This window comes from Cavia porcellus, unplaced genomic scaffold, assembly GCF_034190915.1.
Source record: "Cavia porcellus strain 051 isolate PalLab524CR breed Dunkin Hartley unplaced genomic scaffold, mCavPor4.1 scaffold_16, whole genome shotgun sequence".
NCBI classification, from domain to species: Eukaryota; Metazoa; Chordata; class Mammalia; order Rodentia; family Caviidae; genus Cavia; species Cavia porcellus.
In genome coordinates, this window is record NW_026947499.1 from 5,814,724 (window position 1) to 5,842,528 (window position 27,805).

Genomic DNA, 27,805 nt, shown 5'->3' on the forward strand with positions numbered 1-27,805 from the left:
ACCCCAGGGTCACAGAGTCCATGTTCAGAGAGAAGAATGCAACCCAAGACCATCTGGGCATTGCTGGTTTTGTTTGGAACAGTTCAGAAATAGGATGGTTTTTCTGGTTGGTTTGCCAAGTCAGAGGGATGTAGCCCCGACCACGCTGGGGACTGTCAGGAGACAGCAGTGAGGGCGGACTGAGAGGTGGACAAACAGGGAGAATAGTCAGACCTGGGTAAAGAGAAATGGGAGGGAGGTGGAGAGTCCTGTGATTTCACTGAGCCTCTTGGCCAGTCATTCTTTATGCCAACCCGAACTCCAGGGCAGCTTTTAGCATGCATTTCCTACTGTGGTAACCCAATGGCATAAATCAACACAAATGTGTTGTCCAATTGTTTGGAGATCAGATGCCTGAATCTACCTAACTAGGTTAAAGCTATGATGGTGGTGGCACCTACCCTTCAGGAGGGAAAAGTGGAAAATCCATTTCCTCGCCTTTCCCCAGCTTCCTAAAGCTGCCTGCAGTCCCTGGCTTATGGCCCCTCCCCGTCCCAAAGCACAACACTGCAATGTCTGCTGGCATTGTGACATTTTCTTTCTTTCCCGCATCCCTCTCTTGAGGATTGCTGTGAGTATGCTGTCCCCACCCCCAGATAATCCAGGCTGTTTCCCCTTCATTGACACATAACTTAATGCCATCTTAGTCCCCCCTGCCTTGCTGGTGACATATTCTCAGATTCCAGGATGAGAGTGAGGACTCACAGACATTTGTTATTCTGCCACCACGTGGCTCAAGACGCCCACGTTATCCTGTGATTTAAGGCAAGCTGAGTTTGGTGTCTCTTGCAGCCAAAAAAAACTGATAAAACCTCGTAAGTCAGAGAGAGAAAGAAAGCACTGAACCTGGGCTACACCTCGGAGTGCTCCGTGGAGCAGGTAACAGTGAGCAAAGTGGGACAGCAAAGGCAAGACGGATCTTCCAAATGGGGCCACACGTGGAGGTGGGAATGGGCGGTCTGCATCACCTGCTTATCCAGGGGTACCCTGTGTGTGTCTCCCTGCACAGCCTGTGTGCTGACAGCTCCTATTCTGCCTCTCAGATCTGGGTTGCTATACATTCTAAACCAAGAAAGCACCTGTACCGAGGAGACCAGGAGACCAGAAGGAACCTAATTTCCCAAACCTAACCACGGGCACTGAAATACAACCGGGCTTTCCCAAGAATCCAGCCCTTAATGCCAATGACATTGTCCACTGAGTCACCAATGCTGGTCTTCTCACAATCGAGGAGGCAACACAAGGCAGAGCAAACACCATCCTGGCAGTGGGCCAGAAGTGAGCGCGGTGTTGGGAGAAGAGTTTGTCTCCCTGTGAGTGATGGGGAGAGGAGTCAGGCCCTGCAGAGTCAGCTCCTGCAGACTAATTAGCGCCTGCCAATAAATGTCACCCATCCTAAGATCCCAGTTGGAAAGCTGGTGTCAGAGGGGCTTGCTTAGCATTCTGGGAGAGGCGTCCCTCTATTCGGGAGATTGGAGGAAATCTTTCCTGACTGATTTGTAATGATTTGCAGGCATCTCAGAAACAGGGAGAGGACAGAAAAAAGACAGAAGTATCAGAGGACAGACAGTAAGGCACCAAGTAGCAAGGAGCCGCTGAATAAAAGGCTGCCCAGAGAGGGTCAGAGTCTGGAGTGTGTTTGGTTCTCTAGAGCAAGTCTTTGCTCAGACTCCTGTGTGTGTAAAAGTGTGCATTTCCACAACCCGAGCTCAATGAGGAATGAGATTCACAGCCACTCTGGAACAGGAAAGCACACTTGCTTAGATTAGAGCTCTTTTTAACATTTCTTTCCTTGCTGTTTATTATTCCACCAATAGTCGGGGTAACATTTGTTTTTACTGCATGCTCGAGTGTGCTTGGTGCATTATTCTCCCCTCTGTGTGTGTTTATTGCTTTTTACTGAAATACTGATTTCACTACATGGACTGTGGCAAGCAGGGTGGAAATCAGTCAGACGTATGGGGTTTTGTTGTTATTATTGTTGCTTGATTTGCTTTGCCTGCAAGCAGAGAACAAGAGCTCATTCTACCTTCGTTTACCGCACACTGTGGCTCGTTGGTCCCGGCACTGCCCGCCCTACAGACCAGGCCCTGCTCTACCTGTAAAACTCTCGAGGTGTGAGAAGCCGTTACCAGACCACTTGTGAAGTTTCTTCCCCATGTGCCAGTGTTTGCTGCTGATGATATATTTTAGCTGTATAATTCCATGATTTATTTGCAGGGCCTAAGGGCTATTACTTCATATCCAGAGCTATTTCCCATTTCATTGCAGTTTAGAGTATATTTGATTTACAGGAGTAACAATCTGTATGAAGTCACTTTAAAATCATTTCCAATGTATTTAAGATGAAAAGGATTCAGGTTTTCGTTTTCCTGGGAAATTGAATGTGTTTCGCATTCTGGTATGGCTCACAAGTCGAGCAAATCAGTGCTCGCAGTCTCCGCCCACAGGTTGCACTGAAGGAAAGAAACCCAGGGAGCTTTGGCGTCCACCTGGTGTTACCTTTAATCCTCAGAGTGCTGGACACTTGCAGAGCCCTTCATGAGATGCAATGCAGGGCTGCACCTGAGCTGGCATCTTGGGGCTGCGACTCGCTGGGGGTCCCCTCCCTGCCCTTGTGACACGATGGCTTCCCACCATAAACCACACTGATGGTTCTGAGGCCCTGGACGTCCACAGGCAGACAGCCTTGCATGGCTACCGTATTGTGGAGTTTTGGAGGCTGTTGTTCACCCACCTCTGATGAGCAACTTATGCACTGCCTGCCCGTGCTGTTCAACCTTTGCATGAACAGCCTGGGGGGTCCTGGGAAAGCAGAAGTATAGAGTCCTCGTCCTGGGACAGCTCTGGTGGACCAAGCACCTGGAATGCAGGCCCCTGGTCCCCTTTAGTTGTAGAGAGAACCCTGATCCACATAGGCCTTTGGAATGGAGCACTGGGTCAGTGCCGCCTCGGGGCCTTTCTGGCCAGAGGGTGAGAGTGTGAAGCACCTCAGGGAAGAGCAGGCACATGGCGATCACTGACAGAGCCACATCTCACTGTGATGAGGACCGCGTCACCCACATCACTGCACCCCGGGCGAGCCTTAGAGCACAGCATGAAGCGAGCCACTCAGTCACAGGGTGCCCTGGGTCGGAGTCCAGGTCCAGGTTGGGCACTGTTTCCCGAGGGCCCAAAGGGGCCAGTCATGGAGATGGAAGCAAGGACCAGCTGCCAGGCCTAGGTGGGCATGAGGAGGGTGCTGTGGACCTGAAGAAAGTTCTGCATTGGACAGTGGTGATGGTTGTGTGCGTCTTTGAGAATAAACTGGCAGCCACCTCACTCTGCACTCCATGATAGTAAATTCCATGGTGTGCGAATTTCGGCTCGACCCAGAGAAGCTTCTGAGTCCCCAGGCCATGTGCTTTGTTCACAAAGATGGTGATGAGTGAGGCAGAGAAGGGAACTATCAGGCCTCCTTGGATTCCGTGGAGAGGGCCTGGGCCTCGGGTCCCTCCCACTCCCAAGTGGCAGGAGCAGCTGTTTCTCCCCACGGGAAGAGCAGTCCTGGGCAGGTGTGGGATGGCAACAGTTCTCCTGCCTCAGCCTCCCAAGTGCTGAGACTGTGGGCATGCACTGCCACACCAGGCCTCCCATCATCTGCTTAAAGCTTAGCTTTAAAACACGATTTGGGCTCCACTGTTCTACAAATATTAAAGCTGTAATTTCACCCTTGACCCTTTTCTTAGCCACAATCCACAGGGGGTTTATGGTTTTATTTACTTATCTTGTGGTTTCATTATCATTCAACTAGAAATAATTTCCCATCTTCCCTGTGAGTCTCTTCACTCATGTGTTAGTGGGACCTTGATTAATTTCTAAGTATTTGGGTTTCTCTAGGCATGTTATCGCCCGCTGACTTCTAATCTTTTCCATTTGTGGTCAGTTCCTCAGATGGTATTAATCCTTTAAATTTATTTGCACCTGGTATATTGTTCACAGAATGGTCTATGGTGGAGGGCACATTGTGTATCCTAGAAAACTACATGTGTACAGTTTTATATGCACCAGTCGGGCCAAGGCTATTGATAATGGTCAGATCACCTGGACCTGCTGATGAGGAGACAAATAATAGTCACACAGATGAGAGACATGCCGATAGATGGTAGGTGGGTGGTCTACACAGGGATAAATGCTGGATAATAAAAGGATAGCAGATTAGGTCACACACAGGGAGATGATAGATATGGAGACAGCTGATAAATTGATAATAGGTTATCTGATACATGCACAGACAGTTGTCTTTTTCAGTTGCTACTGAAGGAATGCTTTCGTTGGAACAATTCTCTCTGTATCAGTATCACCCCTTAATTTTGACCCATTTTTGCTTGGTGCAATTTGACTTCTGTTAAGTACATATACACTGTTTGTAATGCTATTTTATTGACACTTGAGGTGATTAGATGTGACAGCGTTGGGCACCTGGTTATGCTTTTTGTTGGAAGCTTACAAAGCACCCTGTAATTACTCTTTGCCTTACGTTTACTTTTTACCTCTCATTCTGCTTGTCCTTAAAATGTATTTAACAAAAGTTGAATATGTGTATAGTGCAGAGTATGGTGTTTTCATATGTGTGGATATTGTAGAATGACTGAATAAACTAATTATCATAACATTATCCCACATGTGTGTGTGTGTTGGGAGGTTAGAATATTTCAAATCGACTCTCAGCAGTTTTTAAAGACTCAATGCACGTTTATCACCCGTGGTCACCATGTTGCATAAGGGCCCTCCTGGACTCTTTCCTCCTAACTGAAACCTTGTGTCCCATGACCAGTGTATCCCCAGCCCCACTCCCAGCCTGACCCCTGGGCACTGCTGTGTTACTCTGCTTCTGTGAGTTTGTGTCTTTTGAGATCATCAGAATTTATCTCTCCACAGCTGACAAGTTTTACTTAGAATGATTTCTTCTGAGTTCATCCACGTTGTGACAAATGGCAGGATGTCCATCTTAAAGGATGGACAGTAGTCCACATATTCACTGCCCACTTATCTTCTGGTGAACATGATGGTCGATTCTTTGTCTTCGCTGTGGTATCAACTTTCAGTGAACACAGAGCCCAGACGTCCCTTTGAAATGCCTGTTTCCTCCCTTTGGGTGCCCACCCAATCCTGGGACCGCGGACCTCAGGGTGCTTCCATCTCTCTGTCCCCGAAGGTCCCCCTGTGGTTTTCCACAGTGGCTGAACCAACTTAGTCCCCGCTACAGTGTAGAAGGTGAGATCCAGAGATGAGGCGAAGGTCGGGAGGAAAAGTTACAACCAACTCCTCCCCTCCCCTTGACCTCACCGCACCTCTGCGCCGCTTTCCCACGCAGCTCAGGAAGCCCCCTCGTCAGCCTCCTTCTGTGGCTGCCTCCAGCTCCTGAACACATTCAAAACACTGCCATAAAACTCCGCAAACTGAAAACATCGAGACGCAGTCTCCATCCTCCTCTCAGTAGACCTGGCACTGTGCGAATTCGGGTTCTTTTCAAAGTGAAAACGACCAGCAAACGTGGACGTTTTCCAGGTCATTGAGGACATCGGGACAGCCCAACAGCACTCCGCCCTTTTCCAGGCTCGGGGGCGGGGCCGGGCTTGCGGGAGGCGGGGACGGGGCGGGGCCAACAGACCAGGACGCCGGGGCAGGGCCTCGGGGTGGGCGTGGTTTGTCGGTGGGCGGGGCCGGCGGCAAAGGCGGAGCCGGAGAAAAGTTGTCAGTGGCGCTGCGTGAGCGGCAGGGCAGCGCTGACTAGGGCGCGGACGCGGAGACGCAGCGGCCTGTTCGCGGCCGGGGCCGGGCATGGGGCGGCCGGCGGGAGCTGCGGTCGGGCGGGGCAGCCCGGGACGGCGGCGGGCGGCGTGACGGCGGCAGGATGCGCTCCGAGGGCGCGGCCCCCGGGCCGGTGGCGCCGCTGTGCGGGGTGCTGAGCCTGGTGCTGGGCGCGCTGCTGGGCAGAGGTGAGACGGGGCGCGGCCTCGGGTGGGACCCCAAAACTGGGCACGAGAGAGATCCACAGCGGCGCGGAAGGAACCCTACATCCAGAGGATAGGTCCCCAAAACTAGGGACAAAGGGCACCCCAAAACCAGGCACAGAGACGACCCCACACTCAGCTAGGAGTGGGCTCCCGTGTCCGGTGCGTGAGGACTGCATGGCCGAGCGAGAGGGGGATGGCGGCGAGGCCGTGTCCATTCTGCCCGCCTCCGCAAAGCTGTCAGCCCCTTCCGGGAAGGCACGACCGGCACCTGGCGCTTGGGAAATTAGGTTTGGATCCTCATACCCAACCCCAGAGCACCATGATCAGGACTGCCTTGGGCGAGGAGGGGGCGTGGCTGGGCGCTGGTTGTAGTCCGGACCCCAGTGCCAGGCGCCCCCCCACCCAGCACCTTCAATCTAGGAGCTGCGTAGCGCGATCCTACATCCCTTTCCGACCGCTGGGCGTGTCCTGTCCCCAGCTCAGACTGAGTGGCCTAGGACCTAGGATGCAGCCCTGGCCCTTGACACCTCCTTTTAGCAACCTGGGATTGGAGAACCCACGCTGGGTCATCACACCCCAGGTCGAGCCCCCAGGGTTGGTTGCCAGGAAATCAGGTCTCTCTCAGGTACCCAGAATGAGGGACGCTGTGTTTCTGGGCGCAAGAGGGAGGCGTGTTTGGGTCTTGTGTCCAGAGAAGGCTTCCCTCAGCTGTATCTCCGGAGGTTTTTCCTCTTGGTCACCTAGTCTAAACCATAAGGATGACTCTGCCTTAGGTTTGGGGTTTGCCTTGCGGGAGCTGAATTAGGGCGCCCAGAGAGCCCCCCAAAGATCCTGTTGTGATCACCAAGACCTCACTGATGCTGCGCCTGGGGATGGGGCGGGACCGGCGGTCTCCACCAAGCTGCAAGAGCAGCTGGCTCTGGGTACCCTCCCAGCGAATTCTGTAGCTGGGCCCCAGCAGCTGCCCAAGTCCCTGGGCGCGGTCTGGCAGCCGAGAAAGCAGCCACTGCTGCTGCCACTGCGCGCTGGCTGAGGTCTTGGTCCCACTGAAGGCCAGGTGCGCACATGTGTCCCGAGCCTTCAGGCAGCAGAGCGGGCTGGGCACGGCCTGGGGCTCTGAGTGCACAGAGAAACCTCAGATCCACCCCGACACAAACCGCGAGCTCCTTCCCCCTTAGAGCTCCAGGCTAGGCTGGAAATGCATCAGGAGAGACAACTTATCAATTGATGTTAAAAAGTAAGGCTTGCTTTTCAGAAGTCATTATGCACCATCTGATATTGTGGGGAAATCTGCTTCCCTTGAGAGAATGGCTTCCCAGCTCCAACTTGGCAAGAGTGAGGTGCTGTGAGCCCCTAGTGGGGGGGGGGGCTGCTGTTGTGTTTCAAACCCAAACATCCTGGAGCTTGTGCTGAAATCTGCTGTTTGCTCTTGATCAGGTTTTCCAGGCTCCTCTTCTGTGCATATAAAGTGACCATTGGAAATCCCTTCCCAGTATACCTCCCTCTGATGCCAAACCTAGTGACTAGAAAACTGCTTTGGGGACAGCTCTTGCTGGGGTCCTAGCGTCCTCAGGGGATGTAACAATCAGGTGAGGAGGCTGAATGTGCCTTTTAAAGCAAGCTGTGGACTTTCCTTAGTGAAAGCTCAGATTGTGTGTGTGCAGTTTTTATTCATAGTAGATATCCACAACGAGGGGCAGGGATAGCAGTTTAGTGGACCTGAGACCCACTGGATCATGGAGGAGGAGGTGGGAAGATGGAGGTGATGGGATACAGGACTCCTGCCTGTCCAAGGCCACCCCAACCAGGCTCAGAGCCACCTGGATGAAGTGTGCTTTTCTCCTGTGATTGCTGTGGGTGCCGATCCCCCAGTTTGAGTGTCCAAGGGTCTGTAACGCATCTGCAAAATGATTTTTGGCTGTTTATTTCTCATCACCCAAAAGAACAGTTCCCTTCCAGCTCTGATTCCTCAACAGGTAAAATGTCAGCCCCTGAGATATCTACTAAAAGGAACATGCTCTGAGCCTTGCTCGACCCTGTAATGTCTTAACAATTTGTAAGACCATCTCTGACTTCTCCATTGCAAGAATCAATGCCAGTTGCTGGAATCATGAGGCCTCTGGCCTACTTTTAATACCAACTGTATGTTCATATTTGACTGTGGATCTAGACATTTTGCAATTTTGCCAGGGTGTGGAAAATACATAATTGTTCTTGGGAGTTTCCATAAATAGGAAAGAGCATTGAAAGGAGAGCATCTTCTACTAGGATTTAAGATTGAAATAGCAGAAGCAAGGTCTCCTCGTGTCAGGGGCTGATGAACTGGGCCATGTGAGGCCGTGGAGCAGGGGTGTGGAGCCTGGATGCACTGGGAGTGGTGTCATCACTGGTGGGACCACGCTGTACAGGACCAAGATCTGTACTCCTCATGAAATGGTTTGCAGGTCTGGAATGACTGAGATCTTTGTAAGGTGCAGCAGGGAGGTCATATTTTGTCTGGTCACACACTCACAGTGTTCACACCCGTGTCCCGTCCACCACACTGTCCATTGTGCGTGTTGGTGGTTTTGTCTGAAACGCAGGTGTTTTCACAGGGAGAAGGAGGGTGAGGGCCCAGTACAGCCTTCCCTCATTCCAGGCCAGGCTTGGCCATCCATTGAATTAAATTCAAACAGTCAAACAAACATTTGGCTTTCAGTGCCTCAGAAATCTGAGCTTCTCGTGAGGGTTGGGAGGCTGTGCTGCAGAGGAGGAGGAGGAAGAGGTGCAGGTTTTAGGGAAGAAAGGTCTTTCAGGTCGGCTGTGCCCTGACCTCTCTGCCCTGCACCAACATGCTGGCCACCATGCCCTGCACAAACCACCACAAACCTATACATAGCCACACATGTACACATGCACATGCATGCACATGCATGTACACACATGCACACAAATGCACACACATGTACAAACATCTCCATGCACTTTCTCCTGTTCTGTCCCCTCCAGACCCTCAAGTGGAATCACCTGCCTGGTTTCCTCTTCTAAGGGACATTTGTGCTTCTTGGAAGCCTCTCAGGTAAGCTGTTGAGCTCTGGCTTGTAGATTTCGCTTTCACCCCAACCTTCCAGCTGGTGTTTGCGAAAAGCACCACCTGCAGGCAGGGATTGTTTTATGCCCATGGTGTTTCCAAAAAGCAAAGGGAAACAAAACGAAAATGCTCAGCTCTGTGTTTGCAGGGGGAGGACACTGAACCTCCACACGTGTGCATGTGTCAAAATGTCGTGCTCTCTTCTGTCACACTCACGGATCTCATGTGTTGATTTTGTTTTTTAAGATTCTGTTCCCAGTTTGATGGGAGACAAGTAGAATTTTATCAGACACAATGCTAGGTCCACAGGGATGTTCAGACAAGTGACCTTCTTTATCTGGCAAAAATAATCAGGGTCTAACTGCAATTCAAGACAGGGCATTGCCTCCCCTGGCCGAGAGCTGGGCACTCCACACAGCTGCCTTTTGTGCCCATGCTGAGCAGCTGCAACCCTCTGGAGAGGGTGCCTATTCGGCTCTTCTCCCTGGGCTACCTCCTGGCCCAGCACAACCCAGCCCATGCCGTTTGAGCTTTTCCTCTTCCCTTTCTCCCTTCTTTCACCCCTCTCAGTGCTTATCACAAGGGAGGGGCCACTGGGAACCCTGGGATCTGAGGTGGGGAGCTCTTCATGCTTGGAGGGAGAAGCGAACCCCTGGGCATCTTGGAAACCTCATATGCTTGTTGTCATGAAGAACAAGGCTAATAAAAGTGTCTTTCCCATGTGTGAATTGGAGTGAGGAGGAATATTACTGAATTAATTGAGTAAATGCAATGTCAGGTGGATGGAATTTTACAGAAACTTGTCTTGTTCCAAAGTTGGGCTTCTGATGGCCCGATTTCATGCAGTGAAATTCACCCTTTGCAAGTGTATGGTTCTAAGTGGTGACACAGGCACGAGGTCGGGGAAACATCACACACAGAAAGTATCAACACCTCCTCCGTGCCCCTTGGCCACCTGCTTCCTCTGCCTCAACCCCAAGCAGCGCCGATGTGGCCTTTGACTCTGGACTTTGGCCATTTGCACTGTGTCCTGGACGTGGGCCTGTGCAGGCTGTAGCCTTCCAGTTGGCTGCCTGTGCATTTGTGACGTGGCTCTGATGGTCACTTTGCACCATCCTTTGCTCCTCTTTGACCTGAACCCTATTCCACAGCATGGATGTACTGCAGTTTGTCTTCCCAGTACGAGGACACAGAGAGGTGCCCAGGGAAGGAGAGGCTGTAATCCTCCCAGACGGGCTTTCCTGCGCACACCCATGCATTTCTCATGGAGGTGCTGTTTATATAGCTGCACTGCAGACTCCTTTACAGCCTGGTTCTGGCTCTGCCTCCTGCCTGCGTGTCTGAGATGTGTTGTGTCCCCTGCAGCACTCCGTGTTCCCCTTTTATGTTGCGGGCTTGGCTTAGCCCTTCTGCCAGGCAGCAGGAGAACTTCCCTGAGTTCCGTGCTCTACCCTCATGACCCTGCTGCAGATCCCCCTTGTGTTTAATTTCCACCTACGTGGCTTCTTAGTTGAAATGTCTTTTCCAGCACTGTGCCCATGTTTTAATGGCTGTTTGTTTCTTTATTATTGATCTTTGAGACCACTTTATATATTATAGGTGCAGGTCCTTTCTCAGACCAGGTTTCCCAATTTTCTCCCAGCAAGTGTCTTTGGAAAAGCAAATATTTTAATTATAATGAAGTGGAGATTATTAACACTTCGTTTTCCTGTTTGTGCCTTTCGGCATCTGTGTGATCTTTGCCTAAGGCACGATCAAAAGAGTTTCTTGATGCCTACAGTGTTGGTCAGGTCTCTACATCCCTGTTAACTGTCTGTTCTGTTAGCTCACTGAGAGCAGGGATTGGAAATCTCCAAGAAGTTGTGGCTTTGCCCATTTTTCACTTCCCATTCTCCCGACTTGTGCTCCCTGTCTTTGAAGCACTGTTTTACATGCATACTCCCTGAAATCTCAAATCTGAACACTGAGACAAAAACAAATACAATGGCCAGATGCCCTGCCTGCCCCGAGGAAAGCAATCATCAAGGACAACCACAGGTCCAGGGAGCAGGCCATTTCCTTTTCCAGAAAACCGCAGCCCCAGCCTTCTGAAGAATCAGTGTCTTCTAATTCCTTAGGATTATTTTTTCTTAGTGTGGTCCTAGGGTATTTCTGCTGCTCACCACCAACCATTTCTGAGAATAGCTTCCAAGAAGTGGCAGGAAAGATGCTCCAAATTAAGCTTCTAATCGTGCAGGGTGGCGGCTACTCACTAATTAGTGCATAAGTAAAACCTCAGCCATGGTGCTGAGCACACACAAAGAGCACAGAAGAGGAGAAAGAAATTGATACCCCCAGAGCAGTCAAGAGTATCTAGGCCACATCTTTGGTGGCTTCTGGGCACCGCCCATTGCAAGGGTGAACTTAATGGTCCTCACATCCACAAGGAACAATCTTAACCAGAGAAAAGAAAGCATAATCTGCAGAAGAAGAGTAGTTGGTCTCACTGGGGGATCACTAGCACTCATCCTTGTGGAAATCCTGCTAACTCACACGCTGGCAGGGCTGCACCTCACTTTCCTCCTCTCCTTGAAACAGCAACTTCTAAATCCTCAGGGTGCAAGAACAAGAGGATTCAATGTGCATGTGGGAGAGAGGTAAAGGCTGCAGAGAAACAATTCTGAGGCTGGCAGAAGTGCCCACGCAGAAACAGTCCATGGCGACGCGGCAGTGACGGTCAGGTGATTTGCACTGGGTGCCTCTGCCTCCCACCTCCCACCTTGCACTTGGAGAACCTATGCTTATTGTGAGCACAAAATACCCTGAGCACAAATACCACAGATGCCTTCACCAATCATTCGTTCTGAGCCACAGATGGACTCCAGAGCCAGGTTCCTATGTGACGGATGAGGAAAGAGCCACATTTGCAGTCACCTGGACAATGGTTGTGACCAGCTGCAGCTCCTGATATCCAAGGCCACATCTTCTGGTGTGCTCTTGCCCCGTGGTGACATCTTAGCTTCCCTCAGAAACAGCCAGGTGTGTTCCAGGGCCCTCTGGGAGGAGCTCACCGGCAGAAAGAAAGAAACAGCAGGAAAAAACAGGGAAGGAGAAGAAGAGGGTAAGAGGAAGAGGAGAAGGAGGGGTAGGAGGAGATCCCCACACGAATCCTGCTCTGCAGCCAGAGACCAGAACTGTCACACTTTCAGTGCTAAGCACAGCTCAGGGACAAGCAGCCGAGAGTCCCCTGAACCACTCCCTGCCCCTCTCCAGATCCTGGCCAGCTGTGCTGTCTTCTGCCTCAGCTGCTCTGGGCCATCTTAACAACCTGGTGTAACTGCAGGCACCCCAGAGTGTCCAGTCAGTGGGGATGTACAGGACAGCTCTGCTGGGGTTCCGTCTGTCCCTCTCATGACCTCTCGTCCTCTGTGTGTCACAGTCCCCTGCCTCCTGTCTCCTACCTGTACTTGATGGAGGGTAAACCTGAGTGCCTGGGCCTTGAGTAGTCCAAGAGAGCGGAGGTGACAACCTGGAAGACAGCACAGCGGCTGAGAGGCAGGACAGCGAGGTTTACACGGTGAAAGGGAGAAGCCAACGCCTCTCTGGCTCCTTCATTCCATGCACGCAATGCACCCAGGAAGGCTGCTGGCTCACAGCCCCATGGGAGCGCTCTGCAGTTTCCCTCCCAGCAGAGCTCAGCCACCCCGCCTCTGCTGGGCCACAGCTAGGCCTTGTCTCCATTCAGCTAGGCTGGACTATACTTTTTGAGGCAAGTGTAAGAAACCCAGTGCCTGACACTGTGGGGAGGGGGAGAAGCAGACAAGAATGCTCGACCCCAACCCCTGCTCCCGGAGGACCTGGCAGAGGCCGTGGCTTGGCATTGCCCAAACTGGGCTGGAGCTCACACTCACCCCAACAGCCGAGGGTGCATGCTGGGGAGCAGGTTCTTAGCCCCAGTATCCTGGCTGAGGACAGGGCTCCCGTCCCCCACACCCACCCCTAACATACAACCCTGCCCTCGCAGGAAGAGACCACCCCGCCGCTGTGACCCTTGTCCTTTGATGACTTCTCCAACTGCCACCCTGTTCCTGCTCCGCTCTTGTGGAACCTGTCCTAGCTCTCTCATGCCCACACTTCATTCCATACCCGAGTCGGAAGGGGCAATATTTAAATGTGAGACATGCGAGGTGGAGGGCGAGGGCCGGCTCCTGTCATTTAGGTACCCGCTATAGCTGCTGCCCAGCAACAGGACCCGTGTTTATAAACCAGCGGGATCTGAGGAGCCTTCACCTGCCCCAAGGCTTGATCCAGTGGCATCTGGGGCTGAGTCTACTAAGGCCCAGCATTCTGACTGGCTTTCCCAGGTCTCTGCCAGACTTCCTGTCATGAACAGCTTTCATCTGTCACTGCGAGAAGACAGCCCAGTGGGGCGCTTTAAGACAAGACCAACCTTGGTGGGGACCTGTCTCCTCTGATGGCTCCGCCCTTTCATCCAGTCACAGGAAGACATCGCTTGCTGCAGGGTTAGCAATTTCCCCTGCATAATTGACCCCTGTCCCCCCAGTTCACATGGTTGGGGCAGGGCCAGCAGCCACTGGGCTCTGCCAACCTGGCTCAGCTGCCAGCAAGAAAATCTGTAAACCATGGGCTGCGTACTAAGTCGGATGCAGCAAAATATGTAGCACTACAACACTATGCTGAAGCTGGAATCCCCGCCTTGTCACACCCCTCCCTCTCCCCAGTGGGCCAGGCCTTACCCTGGGACAGTGGCTTGGGGCCAGCCCTAGGCTGATGAACAGTCTGCCTTCCACATCTCCAGCTGGCCCAGACTCAGAAAACCTAGTTGCTTTCAATAGATGGCCCTCTCCACTCTCCTTCATCTCCGAGTATGGAGCCAGGGCCTCAAGGAGCTCCAATGGAGCTGACACATTGTCTGCAGTGTTCTGATGTTTTCTTGGGGTTTCACCCCAAAGCTGACACCAGCTGATGTGCTTGTGCCCCTTCAGTGCCCTCTCCTCCCCTAGGACAGGAGAACCTCGAAGGCAGGACCTGGCTGCCCCCTTAGAGAGGCAACTGCTGGTCCGGGGCAGGAGATTGCCCTGCCTGTTCTGCATGACAATACCACACATCCAGCCTTCCCAAGGTGTCTCTTCCATATGCATGGGGCTCCCTGGTGAAGCAGTTTATGTGAAAGTCAAGAAACCTTAGAGAAAACAGTGCTTGGTCAGGACTACCTGAAGGTTAGACATCCCTGGTGCCCTGAACACTGAATAAGTATCACCCCCTAGAAGCTTGCAGGAGTCTTCTGGGACAGCTCCTGGTTCTGGTGTCTCAGATCCCTGCCCGGAGTCCCAAGGTGAGATCCTACAACTGACAGGTGAGGGAGAGTCCAAACCACAGATTCTGACCCCCTGCAGGAGCTGTATGCTGGGCATCAGCCTGCTATCCAGAAATTTCCTCTTCCTGCAGCATGGAGGACTTGGAAGGAATCTCATCCCAGTTATTTCCTGCTGTGTGACAAGCCTGTCCAGAGATTCCTGGCTCCAGCACTGACTCGGCTCTGCTCTCTGCTCTGCTGTTCATGAGGGCTTGGCCAGTGCACCTTGTCTGCCCTCCAGGGTGGTGCGGGGTGGGAGTTCAAGTCACTGGGAAGCTCAAGGCTTGCACATCTTCGGGGCCCTGTCTATCCCTGGACACTTGGCGGGGCTTCTTCACAGGACTGGAGCTCCCTCACAACACACAGCCTGGCTTTCCCAGAAAAGCCACCTACGAGAGACAGAGTACCACCTTCCCAGTGCAGGAGGCTGGGTCCCTGGCCGCTCCTCTGCCTCCCGATGCCAAGGTCTTGAAGTGTGCAGTTGAGCCAGTACCAGGGTCATTGCACAGACACACTGTGTCCCTCGAGGGGAGCCACATGCTGGCTTCCTGCCACCCAAGAGGGAGGCCACAGGGCTCTGTCCATCACCAGTCATCAGAAGGGAAATCCTCTGGACCAACCCTCCCTTAACACCAGGTGGTCACAGCCCCTCGCCCCAGGCCCTATTCTGGTGTCCAGTGCCCTGCCATCACCAACTGAAGCCATGCATATTCAAACTCAAAATAAAGGGATCACGCGGTGTGTGAGGTTTTGAGGTCGGCGCATTCTTGGAGTCTCCCAAGTGGTTTTGTGCAGAAGGCCTGCTGTTTTCTGTGGCTGAGTAGTATTTCACCAGGAGAGCAAATCTCCATGTATCAGCCTGTTCTGCCACTGAAGGCCACCTTCTCCCTCAGTTTTTAATCAAAACTAAGGAACAAAGGCAAAAGAAATGGCTGAGTTTGCTTTTCAGAAATGGGGTCATGAACCAGGAGGGCTGCTGCCAAGCATGGCCATGCTTCCTCTCGTGCTGCCATGGCTTCTAGGCCATATTTGTGCATCATCATGGGTCATGGTGCCCGAATGCACCCAGCTATGGAGGCAGAGCCTAGAATTTCCAGCCACGTGGGCTGTGGAGGGACCTGAGTTCTGGGAAACACTCCTGAAACTCTCTCCCTTGTACTTTGACACCTTCATTGTCAGGATGTGTTGCTGTCAACCAGACTTCCAGTGATGCTCAAGGACAGGCAAATGCACAGGAAGAAGAGGATGAACCTTACACATCGGGACACAGCCAGTCACACCACCAGCCACGCCCTCAAACAGCAAAAGGGGGTGCTAGTGGCACCACACAGGAGGTGCCTGCAGCCAGACCACATGTGTCACTGCAAACACAAACAGAAAGGGGGAAAAGGAGAGATTTCCGGGGAGAGGTGAGCTTGGCCTCACAGCTCACTGTAGTGAGGACAGTGCAGCAAAGTGAACTGATTCTATGTCAAGGAAAACTCACCCCAGAAAAATAACACTTACCACAACCCGCAGCAGGAGACGAAGCCTGCGGAATTAGTAACTTCTGGGGATGTGGGTTGCGTCTCATTAGACTGGGGCAAGTGATTAAAGAAAGCTCCTCCATCTCTCCTTCCTCCCTGACTCCCCTCACCCTCTCTCTCTGTCTCTTAACTTGAGACCCACGTACCCTGAATTTTTCCCTAAACATTGCAGCCACCATTTTTATCCTTTAGAAATGTCCACAATCCAAGGTGAAACAGGTCTCCTGGGAATGAAGTCAGAGACATCTCCCGTCTCCAGAGGTGCTGGAGTCCAGGGTGTGAAAGGAGAGAGGCGTCCACTTGCTTGGGCTCCTTCCTCTGGCACCAGCACCTGGTTTCTTCTGGGGACCCTGGAAGCTGTTCCCATCCAACACAGAACTCAGGGGCCCAGTGCAGCCCACACACGCTCCAGCAAATGGAATTCTGATCCCAGGAACCACAGCTGAATAAAATCATGGGGGTCCTGCCCTTGAACCAGGATGATGCATGGCAGCAGGGCCACACACACGGTATCAGCACGGTGAAGAGGTGCAGGGTAAGGGGGCCATATTTCCGGAGCCTCTGAGCCCAGGGTCTGACGGAGAGACAGAGTCCTAACTGGATGTTCTTCCACCGGCTGGATGGCTGAGCGTGGTTTTTCTGTTGAATTAAACACTGGCTCAGCAAGGCCCCGTGGTGCTTGGAGTCTCAAAAGGACTCACTCAGATCCAGGGTAAACACGTATGCTTTAAAGTAAAACAAAGCCTTATACCCAGGGAGTTTCCCTTAGAATCTTACAGGATCTGAGTCTAAAAAACAAAACAAAATAACTCCTGCCCACCAGCACCAGAAGGTGTTTCTGGTCATATCTACCAGTGCTGGGACAGAAGGCTGAGAACCAGAGCCAGGTCCTGTGGGATTCAGCCAGAGCAGCGTCTAAAAGGGGGATTGACCCTACACAGGAGGAAAATTGCCTGGGAAATAGCTTCAGGCTGAACTACCCATTTTACCAGAACAAAAACAAACAATGTTTTCATGGTGTTTAAAGTTAGCCATGTGTAGAAATCCATCTGTATAATGACCATGAAAAACAAGTCTCAATCGTGACGCTGATAGCGTTAAACTTTCACAGGTGTGCATTGGTGGAGAACAGTAATTTCCCCCCCAAATTCATGAAAATAAGTGACTGCTCACAGCCTAAGAAGCTGCTCGTATGAGCAAATCACAGCTGTGGAAAAGTCAAGGCGGTCAGAGAATAAAAAAATTTCCTGCATAATCTTAAAATAAAAACTATATTGAAAAACATTGTGCATGGCCTCAGGCAGAGCAAGATTTTCAAACAAGCAAAATGTGAGTTTTTATTTGCTGAGATGGCTGGGTGGGAAGGCAAACTGGCTCGCCCCAGCAGGAGTCAACCAAGCCTTTTGCATGTGTGAAAGTGGAATTCTAAAGGTCTAAAGTGAAAAGGACATTCAGGAGGTCACCTGCATCATTTCCTGGCTCCAAAAAGTGGGTGGCCAAGCTTTTCAGAAGAGAGCTGGTCTGGTTCAGTTGTTCTCTTTAGATTCCCATGGGTGGGAACATGACAGTCAAGCTCTTTGAGCTATGACACGGCAGACAGAAAGTCCGTCATGTGTCTTGCATGCAGTGTGTTTGCAGACAGGGCTGGGCTGCAGGGGACCTTGGCTTGAGCTCTGGAGGAGGCTGGTGTTCTGTGGGTTCTGTAAGTGCTTAAAGTGTGTCCAAAGCTGGTGGGGTTCTGACAACTTCAGTTTGACTGAAGACTGGAGCCAGGGTATCCAGGCAGTGTGGCCCAGGAGTTTGCAAACAGACGTCTGGCACCACTTAGGAAGAGTCCCCAGTTAGCAAGCAGCTTTCAAAGAGATTACAGGGGAGGTGACCCCAAGACTGGCTGAAGAAAATCTCAGGCACAACTTGACCCACGAGTCCAGCTCCTTTTATGGGGTGTTCTCATCTGGTCTCCGCTTGGGCCTTCAGCATTAAGGAGTTCGTGGTGGGGGCTCATTCGCAAAAGTGAGGTGCCTCACCTGAAGGGGCTCTCACAATCACACCTGGCTGCATACCACGGGCCCGGGAGACTGTGGGACATAGGCGGTGTAGTTTAGAAGGAAATTGCCATCTCTGTGTGGGGTGACATTAAGGAACAGGTACATTGGAGCATTTCCCATGAGGGGTAGCATCTGATGGGGGAGGGTCATGGAGCAAAAGGTAGGGGCTCCTCCTGGAGCTGGCCAGGGTCCTGAAGGGGCCCTCAAATCAGCCTCTGTGTTTGTGTTAGAACTGAGTGAGTTCGAAACAAAAGTCAAATGGAAGGTTGGGGGGGAGGCTCTCATCATGCAGATTCACATGTACACAGATGCTCACACACGTGTGTGCGTAGGAGTCCTGAAGTGTGGGACATATAGAGGGCAATCCCGCATGGCCGCTACTGTTGCAAGATCAGCAACTATCACAATGCGGAATACTCTGTGTGTGCCCCAAGAAAGGTCAGCGTTCCTAAGTGCTTCCCTTGTGCACTGCCAGGGTGATAAATCACAGATGACAATAATCTTTGATGTCTGAGCAGGGAATTTCTGTTTGTAAACATGAAGGGAGTGAACATACCGGTTGAATTTTGTCCATGGCCATTATCTGTAGAGTCATTGGGATCTCATTAATTTTAAGTTATAGGAAAGCCTATCTTTGTACATTTGGTCAATGGTCTTGTTACTTTTTGTTAGGAAAGGGGTCTCTCCGATGTTGGAGTGTTGAAAACCCAGTAAATATTGTGTTGCTCAATGAAGAACTTACAGTCTGGCGGCAAGGGTCACAGAGGATAGCTTCATCTGAATCGTACCTGTCACGGGCACCCAGGGGGATTCTGCTCCTATCCCCTGAAAAGTTGTCTCAAGTCTCTGTCCTCTTCTCTGTAAATCACAGATGTTTTATAAATTCAGTAACCCTTCCTCCAATAAATAAGCTTGGTACATGTGTAATGTAATTCTGATCACCTGTTTTATAAATGGACAGAGTGGGTGATGGGAAAGTTAATGCTGAAATATGGATAGCAGCTATTTTTGATGTAATATAGGAGTCTACTGAAGCTCTAAGAGTTGTGATTTAATACATACCCTTTAACATAAAAACATGCAAAACTGTAACTTTGAAATGTACAGGCAACGGGCTCAAAAAATGTCTAAAGTGATGGCGGGAAAAACATTGAAACCTGAAACTGGGAATTCTATCCTGGAAGGTCCATGGCTCCTGTTGGTATTGTTGGTGGAACTTTCCAGAACACTTTGATCTTATCCTTCACTACTTTTGGAAGTACTTTTGGACTTTTCTTTTCATTCCCCCTGGAAATCTTTCAGAAAAAGAGTAACTTCATTTTCCAATATAAACATATATTCTAACCACAGGGTAATCATCATTTTAACATGAAAATAAACATTTAAATATCCTTCAGTTGGTTTCATTATTTTATCCACATATTTCTAGCTTAGTTTCAAAATCAGTGTGATTGGTTTGTATACACATATATATGTATATTTTTTTCTTCCTATTCAGCCAAAGATTTTAGCTGATGCAGCAATAAATGTGTACCAAAAGAAACTGGTTCCCAGAGTTGCATAGGTTTCATGTTGACAGCTGCCAATTGGATCCTCAGGGGGCCGGGTGTCTCCTGAATGTGGATCTGCATTCCTGTCAGTGTCACTGGGCTCCCTCTTGAAATGCAGCTCAAATGCACTGACCACATGGCAGTCTTTGGCCTCCATCGCCCTTTTGATCTTTCCTTGCCAGTGGCTCAGTTGTGCGTCTGTTTATGGGCAGGGACTTTTTGTGGGGTCAGGGGATAAGGGTCCTGTGAACCCAGTCAAGGAAGCTGTGGGCACAGACACAAACCTGTAGATGTGGGAGGCTGGGAAGATGGTGCCGCTGAGCTGTTGGTGCTGGTGCTGGCCAGGTCCTCCTGAGTTTTTATTGGTCCGAGTGCCTTTCTGGACAATGCCAGAACCATTTTTGGTGTTTTAGCAAACGTCAGCCCTGTCTGGAAGAATTAGGACATCTCATGCCATAGGAATGTCCACACTGCACCTGGTCTTTCACTAGGGCCTAAAGACACTGTAAGGGGCCATCTGAGGAACCTGAGGCTGTGAAGTAACATATTTTCTTATTTTTCAAATATAATCAGCCAGTGAACCAAAAAGCTGCCTGGGTGTGCAGCCCCCCCCCATCAGAACTTGGGTGACTGCACCCCACTAAGCGCTCTGTCTTCTTTCTCCTTGGGACACAGTGCCAAGCCACGGGATCTCAGGTGTAGGTACACGGTGTAGTAAAACCTATCTCAAAGAGACAAGAGGAAAAAGAAAGTCAGAAATGAGTTTGGCAATAGAACGAAGCCTCATGTTTAGATTTTTGTTTATGAGTGAAAAACATGCAACTCTTGCATTTCAAAAAACCTTCTTTTTGACATTGAAATTCTTTTTTTTTTTCTTCTTCTTCTTTTTTTATCGGTACTGGGGATTGAACTCATGACCGCCTGCTTGCAAGGCAGGCACTTATGCTGCTGAGCTAAATCCCCAGCTTTGACATTGAAATTCATGATGCCTATTGGCTCCACTATGGCTTTGTATAATTTAAAGAGGTGACAGAGTGTTTTTGCTGTTTGCTTTCAGAAATTTCTAAAAGAACGGAAGTACAGACACATCCTAACCTGGCCTGACGTGTCAGTGCACTGTTCTGTGATTCAAGCAGGACACCGTCATTTGCCAGATGGAAAATAATGTCACACATCCATTAGGGAAATTATGCCCCCGGCTCACAGAAGCAGTAACATTAACCCACTCCCAGCTCCGGACAATCCATGTGTTCTGTGAAATGAATTTAAAGTCTCTTTGGTTTAATGGCGGCTCCGGGTCGGCCTCCACATGAAGCGCTGTAATTCTAAGGATTGAAATCTCCTCGGATGCTGCCAAGACAGAGAGCTGACCTTTCTGTCCCCTGCGCTGCCCACTGGAATAAAGAACCTTACGGACAGAGGGATGGGGCTGCCTTGGCTCTGGGGTCTGTGGCACCCATTGGAAATGCTGTGGTCACCCCACATCTGTGAGGGCTTGGTTTCAGCCCCTCCCACCTCCAAGTTTGCCAAACCTAAGGATTCTCAGGCCTCTCACACAAAACAGCACAGTACCCGCTTGTCACCCACACATACTCTCCTGCGCATATGGGGTGTCCTCCCATGACTTCTGTTAACCTGGAAGGCTGTAAATATCCTGTAAGTCCTTGTTCTGTTGCAGAGTTTAGAAGTGATTACAAGAGAAGTCTCTGTGTGTTCAGTCAGATTTGGTTGTTTTCAGGAGCTTAGATCTGTGGCTGGCGAAGTGGTGGACATGGAGGCAGATGGCTGCCTCTCCTGCGCAAAACCTCAGTCACCCGGTCTGACACTTCTGTTTCCACTTCCGGGGTCAAAGGGCACAGAGCACTTCCTGTTCTCCTCTTCCCCTGTAGAGCTCAGTGGCCTTTTGCTCTGTTGTTAGCTCCTCTGCCGGAATCTGAACCAGTGAAGGCGATAACAGACACAGCGTGTGCTCTGCAGTTTCTGCGGGGAGACTCTGTCCCCCACCTCAGTCCCTTATCCCGCTCTCTTTGAACCTGGCCCCCTAGACTTGGAGGCTGAGGGGAAGAACAGGTCTTCAGCATCTCCCCATCCCCGTGTCGTGTTTCTCGTCTGTTCCCGCCAGTCTCCACTGGGCACATCTGTACACACGAGGGAGGGCACCGCTGCCATCACAGCTGTCCTAGGGCAGGCGCTGCCCGCAGCTGCCCCTGCACACCCAGGCCAGGCCCGCCAGGTGGAGCACGCTGCTCTTCCTCTCGTCGCGGGCCCAGGGACCCTTCCTGCAGCTGCCGCCCTCTGAGCTTCACTTTAGCATCAGTGTGCCTTCCAAGAACAGACCCGCTGCCCACCCCCTCTGCCACGTCAGTGGGCATTTAAGTGAAGGCTGACGCTGTGGCAGGCATCAGCCAGGAGTATAGAACTGAATAAAGGCCCAACCCGGTTTGGAGGAGTGGCTGGAGAGTACCACGGCACCGGCTCACCCACAGATCCGTGATGGAGGGGCTCTCTTGTGTTTTTATGACCAATGATGTTTAAACTACAGTGTGACTGAGGAGCACGCTGTCACCTCAGCGTTTCCAGGCTCACGGCTGTCTGTCTGGGCCTCAGAAGCGTCTCACTGAGGGGATCTGATTTGGGTGGTGGAGCAGAGCAGGCGGCCAAACCCACACAGCAGGCTGGGTGTGCGCTTTTGAGTGGCTTCAAGACAGCAAAGAGGAGGAGAAATTTTTGTTAGGAATTTGGAGGGGGCATAGTGTCCTCTATAAGGTTTCACTCTTCTCACTTGGATTCTTTTTTTTTTTTTTAAGCTTTTTTTTTTTTCAATTTACAGAAAAAAAGCAAAACAAAAAAGGGTAGAAATAATACAGAAATTCAAAATAAAACAGTAAGAAATCACTAGTTGATAAATTACATGTTATCTTAGAAGTAATTGTTCTAATCACACATCAAAACCCCCAAATTCAAAGACCTCCAAAAATAGGCATCTGAGATGAACACACACTTCTCAGATGAAGATATACAAATAGCTAATAAATATATGAAGAAATGTTCACCATCACTAGTCATTCAAGAAATGCAAATTAAAACAACATTGAGATTTTATTTCACTCTGGAGAGAATAGCTGCCATCAAGAAATCAATCAATAGCAAATGTTGGTGAGGCTGTGGGGAAAAAGGAACACTGCTCTACTGTTGGTGGGAGTGTAGACTGGTGCATCCACTGTGGAAATCAGCACAGAGATTCCTCAAAAAACTAGGATTGGAAGTTCCATTCAATCCAGTATTCCCCTGCTGGATATTTTCCCAGAAACATTGAAAAGTTCATGTCTCAGTGATATAGGTGCACCCGTGTTCATAGCAGTGTGATTTGCCATAGCTCACTGGGATTCTACTGCATTGTATCCCCGTGGCTTTCAGTAAGACGGTCACATGCCACGGTTACAGGTAACGTGTCTGTAAAGATGCTTCCAAACAGTATTAAAAAATGGACAAATAAAATATGCTGGATGGTTCCTGGTGATAGGCAGTTGATTGGTAGGCTGTAGGCACGGATCACTTCTTCAGACACACACTGAAAGAAGCCAGCAAGAAGCCTGTGGGTCCAGGATGGAGGCGGCTGTGTCTCCACAGTCACTGTCTGAGATCTTGAGGATCAGAGACAAAAACAACAGGCAGAGATGTAAAGACAGAATGAGAGAAATAACCTTGGTCTGAGCCCCAAGGGCTACTCTGGGGGGAGCACATCATGTGGAGTCCACGTCTTGCCATGGAGTTTCCCCAGCTGTTGGAAAGGACACTGTCATGGTGAACGAGGTAGCTGAGATGGCAGACCCGGTTCTTGGAGAAGGCCAAGAATGGTCTGTTTGTCCCTAAATCTTCCAAAGTTGAAGTCCTTTCTTTCTTCTCTCCTTATTTCTTCCTTCCTTCCTTCCTTCCTTCCTTCCTTCCTTCTCTCTCTCTTTTTCTTTCCTTTCCTTTCCTTTGCTTTTTTTTTTTTTTTTTTTTTTTTTGTCTTTTTGAGGCAGGGTCTTGCTGTGCAGTTCAGTCTGACCTTCAGCTGACTTTGTAGCCCAGGCTGGTCTCCTGCCTGACCTTTCTGAGTGCTGGCTCATACCTGAATTTCAGTGAGAGAAACATCTTTATTCAAGTGTGTCCCTGCCAGCCAGGGGAAGTCATTTCTATCTGTAAAATCATAGTGGCAGGAAAGCTCATACAAGCACCAATGATTCCGGTTCCTCAGCACGGTCTTGGGTTGTGTCACACACAACACCAGAGTAACCGAGATGTCTTAGGAACTGGGTCCTCACTGCATCCCAGAGTGACTGCCTCCTCACTGCCAGGGTCACACTCCTGCCCTCCCGGGAAAGCTGCTCCCTGGTTCTGATGCCTGAGCCACAGTCAGCACAGCTGATGAGCTCTGCTCAAGCTCAGCTTTGGAAAAGCAAACAGGCTCCTGAGAGTATCAGCTTTACCATCTCGAGGGGTTGTGGCAAGAGGGAGCCAACATCCTGCTCCTGTCTGGATGTTGTAGTGAGGTGTCCACAGCTTCCTCTTGGCCATCACTGATCACACTGCGCTAGGCATGGCGAGGTCCAGTTGGACCCCCACCTCACACTCAGGGCAATAACTTTATGACTAGGAAATGGTCAAGCTGCGAGCATCTTTCAAACAACTCCACTGTACTTCATGGACTCCAGAAGGACACTTTAGTGCCACTCAGGAGCAAGGCAAATGCAAGAGAGCTCCCATGGTGGATTGGAGTCAGACCTGGCCCAAATTGCCCATGGCGGAGACCCTGGCATAGTGCCGCGGTTCATTATGTGCCAGGGCTGCTTTCAGACACATTGCACCTAAATATGCTACAGGCGCAGCCATGTAAATGCATTCGTGTGTAATACAGGGACTCTGCAAATCAGTTTAGCATGGAGATGAGGTATGCATTGTTCCATGGTCTATGACTGCATAGTTACTTTTACCAAGGTGGCTTGAGTGTGTGGATTGGAATTACTCTAGGAAAGGAAAGGAATGGGTAGTTTAACCTGCATTTAGTGTTTCTTTCTGTCATATATATATATATATATATGTATATATATATATATATATATTCCCCCATCCCTTCCGCAGAAAAGGGATATTTGACTGGCAGTTGTTATTTTTGTCACTTGGAATATGACATCCGGTTCCCTTCTGGGATCCAGCATTTCAGTACAAAGCAGCTGTGAATTTCCCTGTGGTTTCTTGTGTATGGTGAATCTTCTTCCTGGCCACCTTCAAGGTTTTTCTCCCTCCACATTTTTGCTGTTATCTGCGACTATGGATTCCTGCACTTATTCCACATGGAATGTGCTGGACTCCTTGAATGTAGGCATTAATGTTTTCTATGAAATTTGGAAAGTATTTAACAATTGTTCTTTTAAAATTTGCTCCATTCTTATCTTTTTTCCTGCCCTTCTTTTGTGCAGATGCTTTCACATGTGTTTCTGAGGCTTCGCTTATTTTTAATATTCTTTTTTCCCTATGTTCTTTATTTTCTATGGATTACATCATCTAACCTTTCTTTTTCACTGATTAGATTATTTATTTCTGCTAATTCTTCTAATTTATAACAAAAGTAGTAGAGAATTAAACACACATGCACACATGTGTAATTATGTTTTGGTTCACAAACTTAACTTTTCCATGATTCTGTTAACATATTGAATTGGAGAAGAAATGAATCAAATACAGCGATTAGGTTCAGTGCTGACCTTAGGGCAATTTTTGATTCGGGTTTGTCCAATTTCATTTGTGACCAGAAGTGCAGAAAGAATTAACTTCATGAACCAAGGTTAAGTGTCTATCGACCTCTACCTATCAGTCATCTAGGATCTGAATAACCTATATTTCCTTATAAAATAAGTGATGTTTATAGCTCATGAGGAGTTAAATAAAGGGAGCCACGCAACTAAAGTTTTACATTAGACACAAAGTGACATAGATTTGTGGGAAAAGATAATAATTTCCTCTTCTGAGATGAAAAATGCGAAGAGGCACAGGTAATAAGGACACACTACAATCAACAACTGGATGTATTTCCTAAACATCCACAGTGCATTTGTCACGATTTAACTACTCCCAAACTCTGAGGTTTGGATTCCCCTGGAATATGTTCCTTGATCTCAAAAATTTAACCTAGCAATCAATGAAAAAAGAAAGCTACCTAGAAAACATCCAAATAACCCGGAATTAAGCCTCAGAATTCTATGGGACTCATGGGTCACAGAAGAAAATCACAAGGTTGGAAAACCTGAACTGAGTGACAGAGAACAGAGCGCATCACACTGTGAGCTGCTTAAACACTCACGGGTTATCTGTGTGCTCTGTAAATGAAGAACTTGTTAAACCCAGTCATTTTATCTAGGGACAAATGGACTGCATGCCCATAAGCCAGATCTCACCCGGTGCCTACTTTTGTGTATAAAGTTTTATTGTCACAGGACCTTGTTCACTCAGCCCGTGGCGCACCCAGTGGCTGCCATGCAGTGGTAGCAGAGTGGGTGACTCTGACGCAGGCTGCGCTGTCTGTGAGGTCTGGAGTGTGCACTGTGCAGCCTATCAAAGAAAATGTCTGCGATTCCTTAGTCCAATGCATCACCCATTGGATAAACTAGGGAAGAAATCATTAATACCTGGCGTGTTAAAAGGAACCATTGATATTGGGCAGAAATGCATGAAATAGCAAACAAAACCAGAAAAATCAAGGAAACCAGAAGCTGTGTTTTTGAAAGAAGCAATGAAGTTGAAAATTTTCTAGGAAAACTAATGAGATAAAAGTTGGAATTACCAGTGTCAGTTACACGCATGAAAATAAGTCACTACAACTCTAGAGACGGTAATAAGACGGTGTTGTAAATAACTGTATAGCAGTAAAGCAGACACAATAGACAGAGCGAACAGACTCCTAGAAAACCACCAGCTAGCAAAACTGAGACAACGGGAATCAGTGTGTGCGCGGGCTTGTGTCAGTTCAATGCACTGAACATCTCAGGTCTTGTGGCTTCACTTGTGAGTGCTGTCAAACAGGTAAGGAAGGAATCAGGTTATTTTCAGGGCCTGGGATGCAGCTCAGTGTAAAGTGTAGGCCCAGCATGCAACAGGCCCAGAGCTCCATCTGCAGCACTGAGGAAAAGTTTATATTATTCTTTAAGAAATGTGTCAAAATTCAGGGGAAGAGAAAATGGTTCCCCATGATTACAAAGTCTGCCTTAACACTGATACCAGAAAAAGATGCCAGTGCTATAAACAAACTTGGTCAGCAGGTTTGAGGTCAGCACATGATAGGTAAATGTGTTTCTGTGTCCTAGAAATAGAGATTTCCAGGATAAAATTGATCAATACAATTTATACTAACACTAAAATGTAAAAAAAAAAAAAAAAAAAAAAAAAAACCTTGAAAATAAATATAAGAAGGTACTTACAGATCATCTATCCTGAAAACTGCAAAATATTATTGCAAGAAATGAATGACAACCCAAATAAACAGGAAAATGCACATAGCATAGTTCTGAAATGAGAGCCTCCGTGCTGGTGTTGTGAGGGGTTCGATTTCCCAAATCTGATCTATAGAGATGAGACAATGCACAGGTCCTCCTTCCTCCTCACGGAAACTGAAACACTGATTCTGAAGTTTAAAGGAATGAATACATCAAGCAGCCAAAGTGATGTTGAGAGGAGAAGCAGACATTGAGAGCCCGAGCTGACCAGCTCCAAGGTGGACTGAAGACCGCGGTGATCACGGTGGCTTCGCACTGGTGAGAGGTCCACAGATACCCCAGCAGAGCCGCTAGTCTCCTGAAATGGGGCTGCCCTTGCACAATTACTTGATCTTGAATACAGGAATTCAAAGAATTCATAGACTCATGGAAGCCGTTCATGAGACAGGCTGGAGAAAAGATTCACACGGAGGAAAAGGAAACTCAAGCCATGTCTGACTGTAGATAAAGTCAGGTGCTGTAGTCATAGCACTAAACAAATGGATGTCACATCTTTTTGAAGAAAACACCAGGGAATCTTTTTATTTTATTCTTTAGATAAAAGATTTCTTAATCAGGACAAAAATCACTTAGCAGGAACAAAATAGACTTCATAAGCATTAGAACCTCTGTTTTCAAATAGCAGCATTATGAAAACTAAAGGAAATCCACGGAGAGGAGGAGAAAGTGGTCTTAATTCAAAGTT

At 49.3% G+C, this 27,805-nt stretch overlaps 1 long non-coding RNA gene across 27 annotated transcripts in view; it reads left to right on the top strand.

The window, feature by feature from the left end:
• The first annotated feature begins 5,749 nt into the window (after window positions 1–5,749).
• LOC101788242 (uncharacterized) overlaps window positions 5,750–27,805 on the top strand; it is a 61,546-nt gene continuing 39,490 nt past the window's right edge. For 18 of the 27 annotated variants that reach the window (XR_010039571.1, XR_010039578.1, XR_010039579.1 and 15 more), the window contains exons 1-3: window positions 5,750–6,020; window positions 7,476–7,627; window positions 9,027–9,096. This is a non-coding gene — a long non-coding RNA (uncharacterized LOC101788242). The remainder of the gene's footprint in view (window positions 6,021–7,475; window positions 7,628–9,026; window positions 9,097–27,805) is intronic. The other 9 variants (XR_010039574.1, XR_010039589.1, XR_010039596.1 and 6 more) reach the window with 3 other exon arrangements.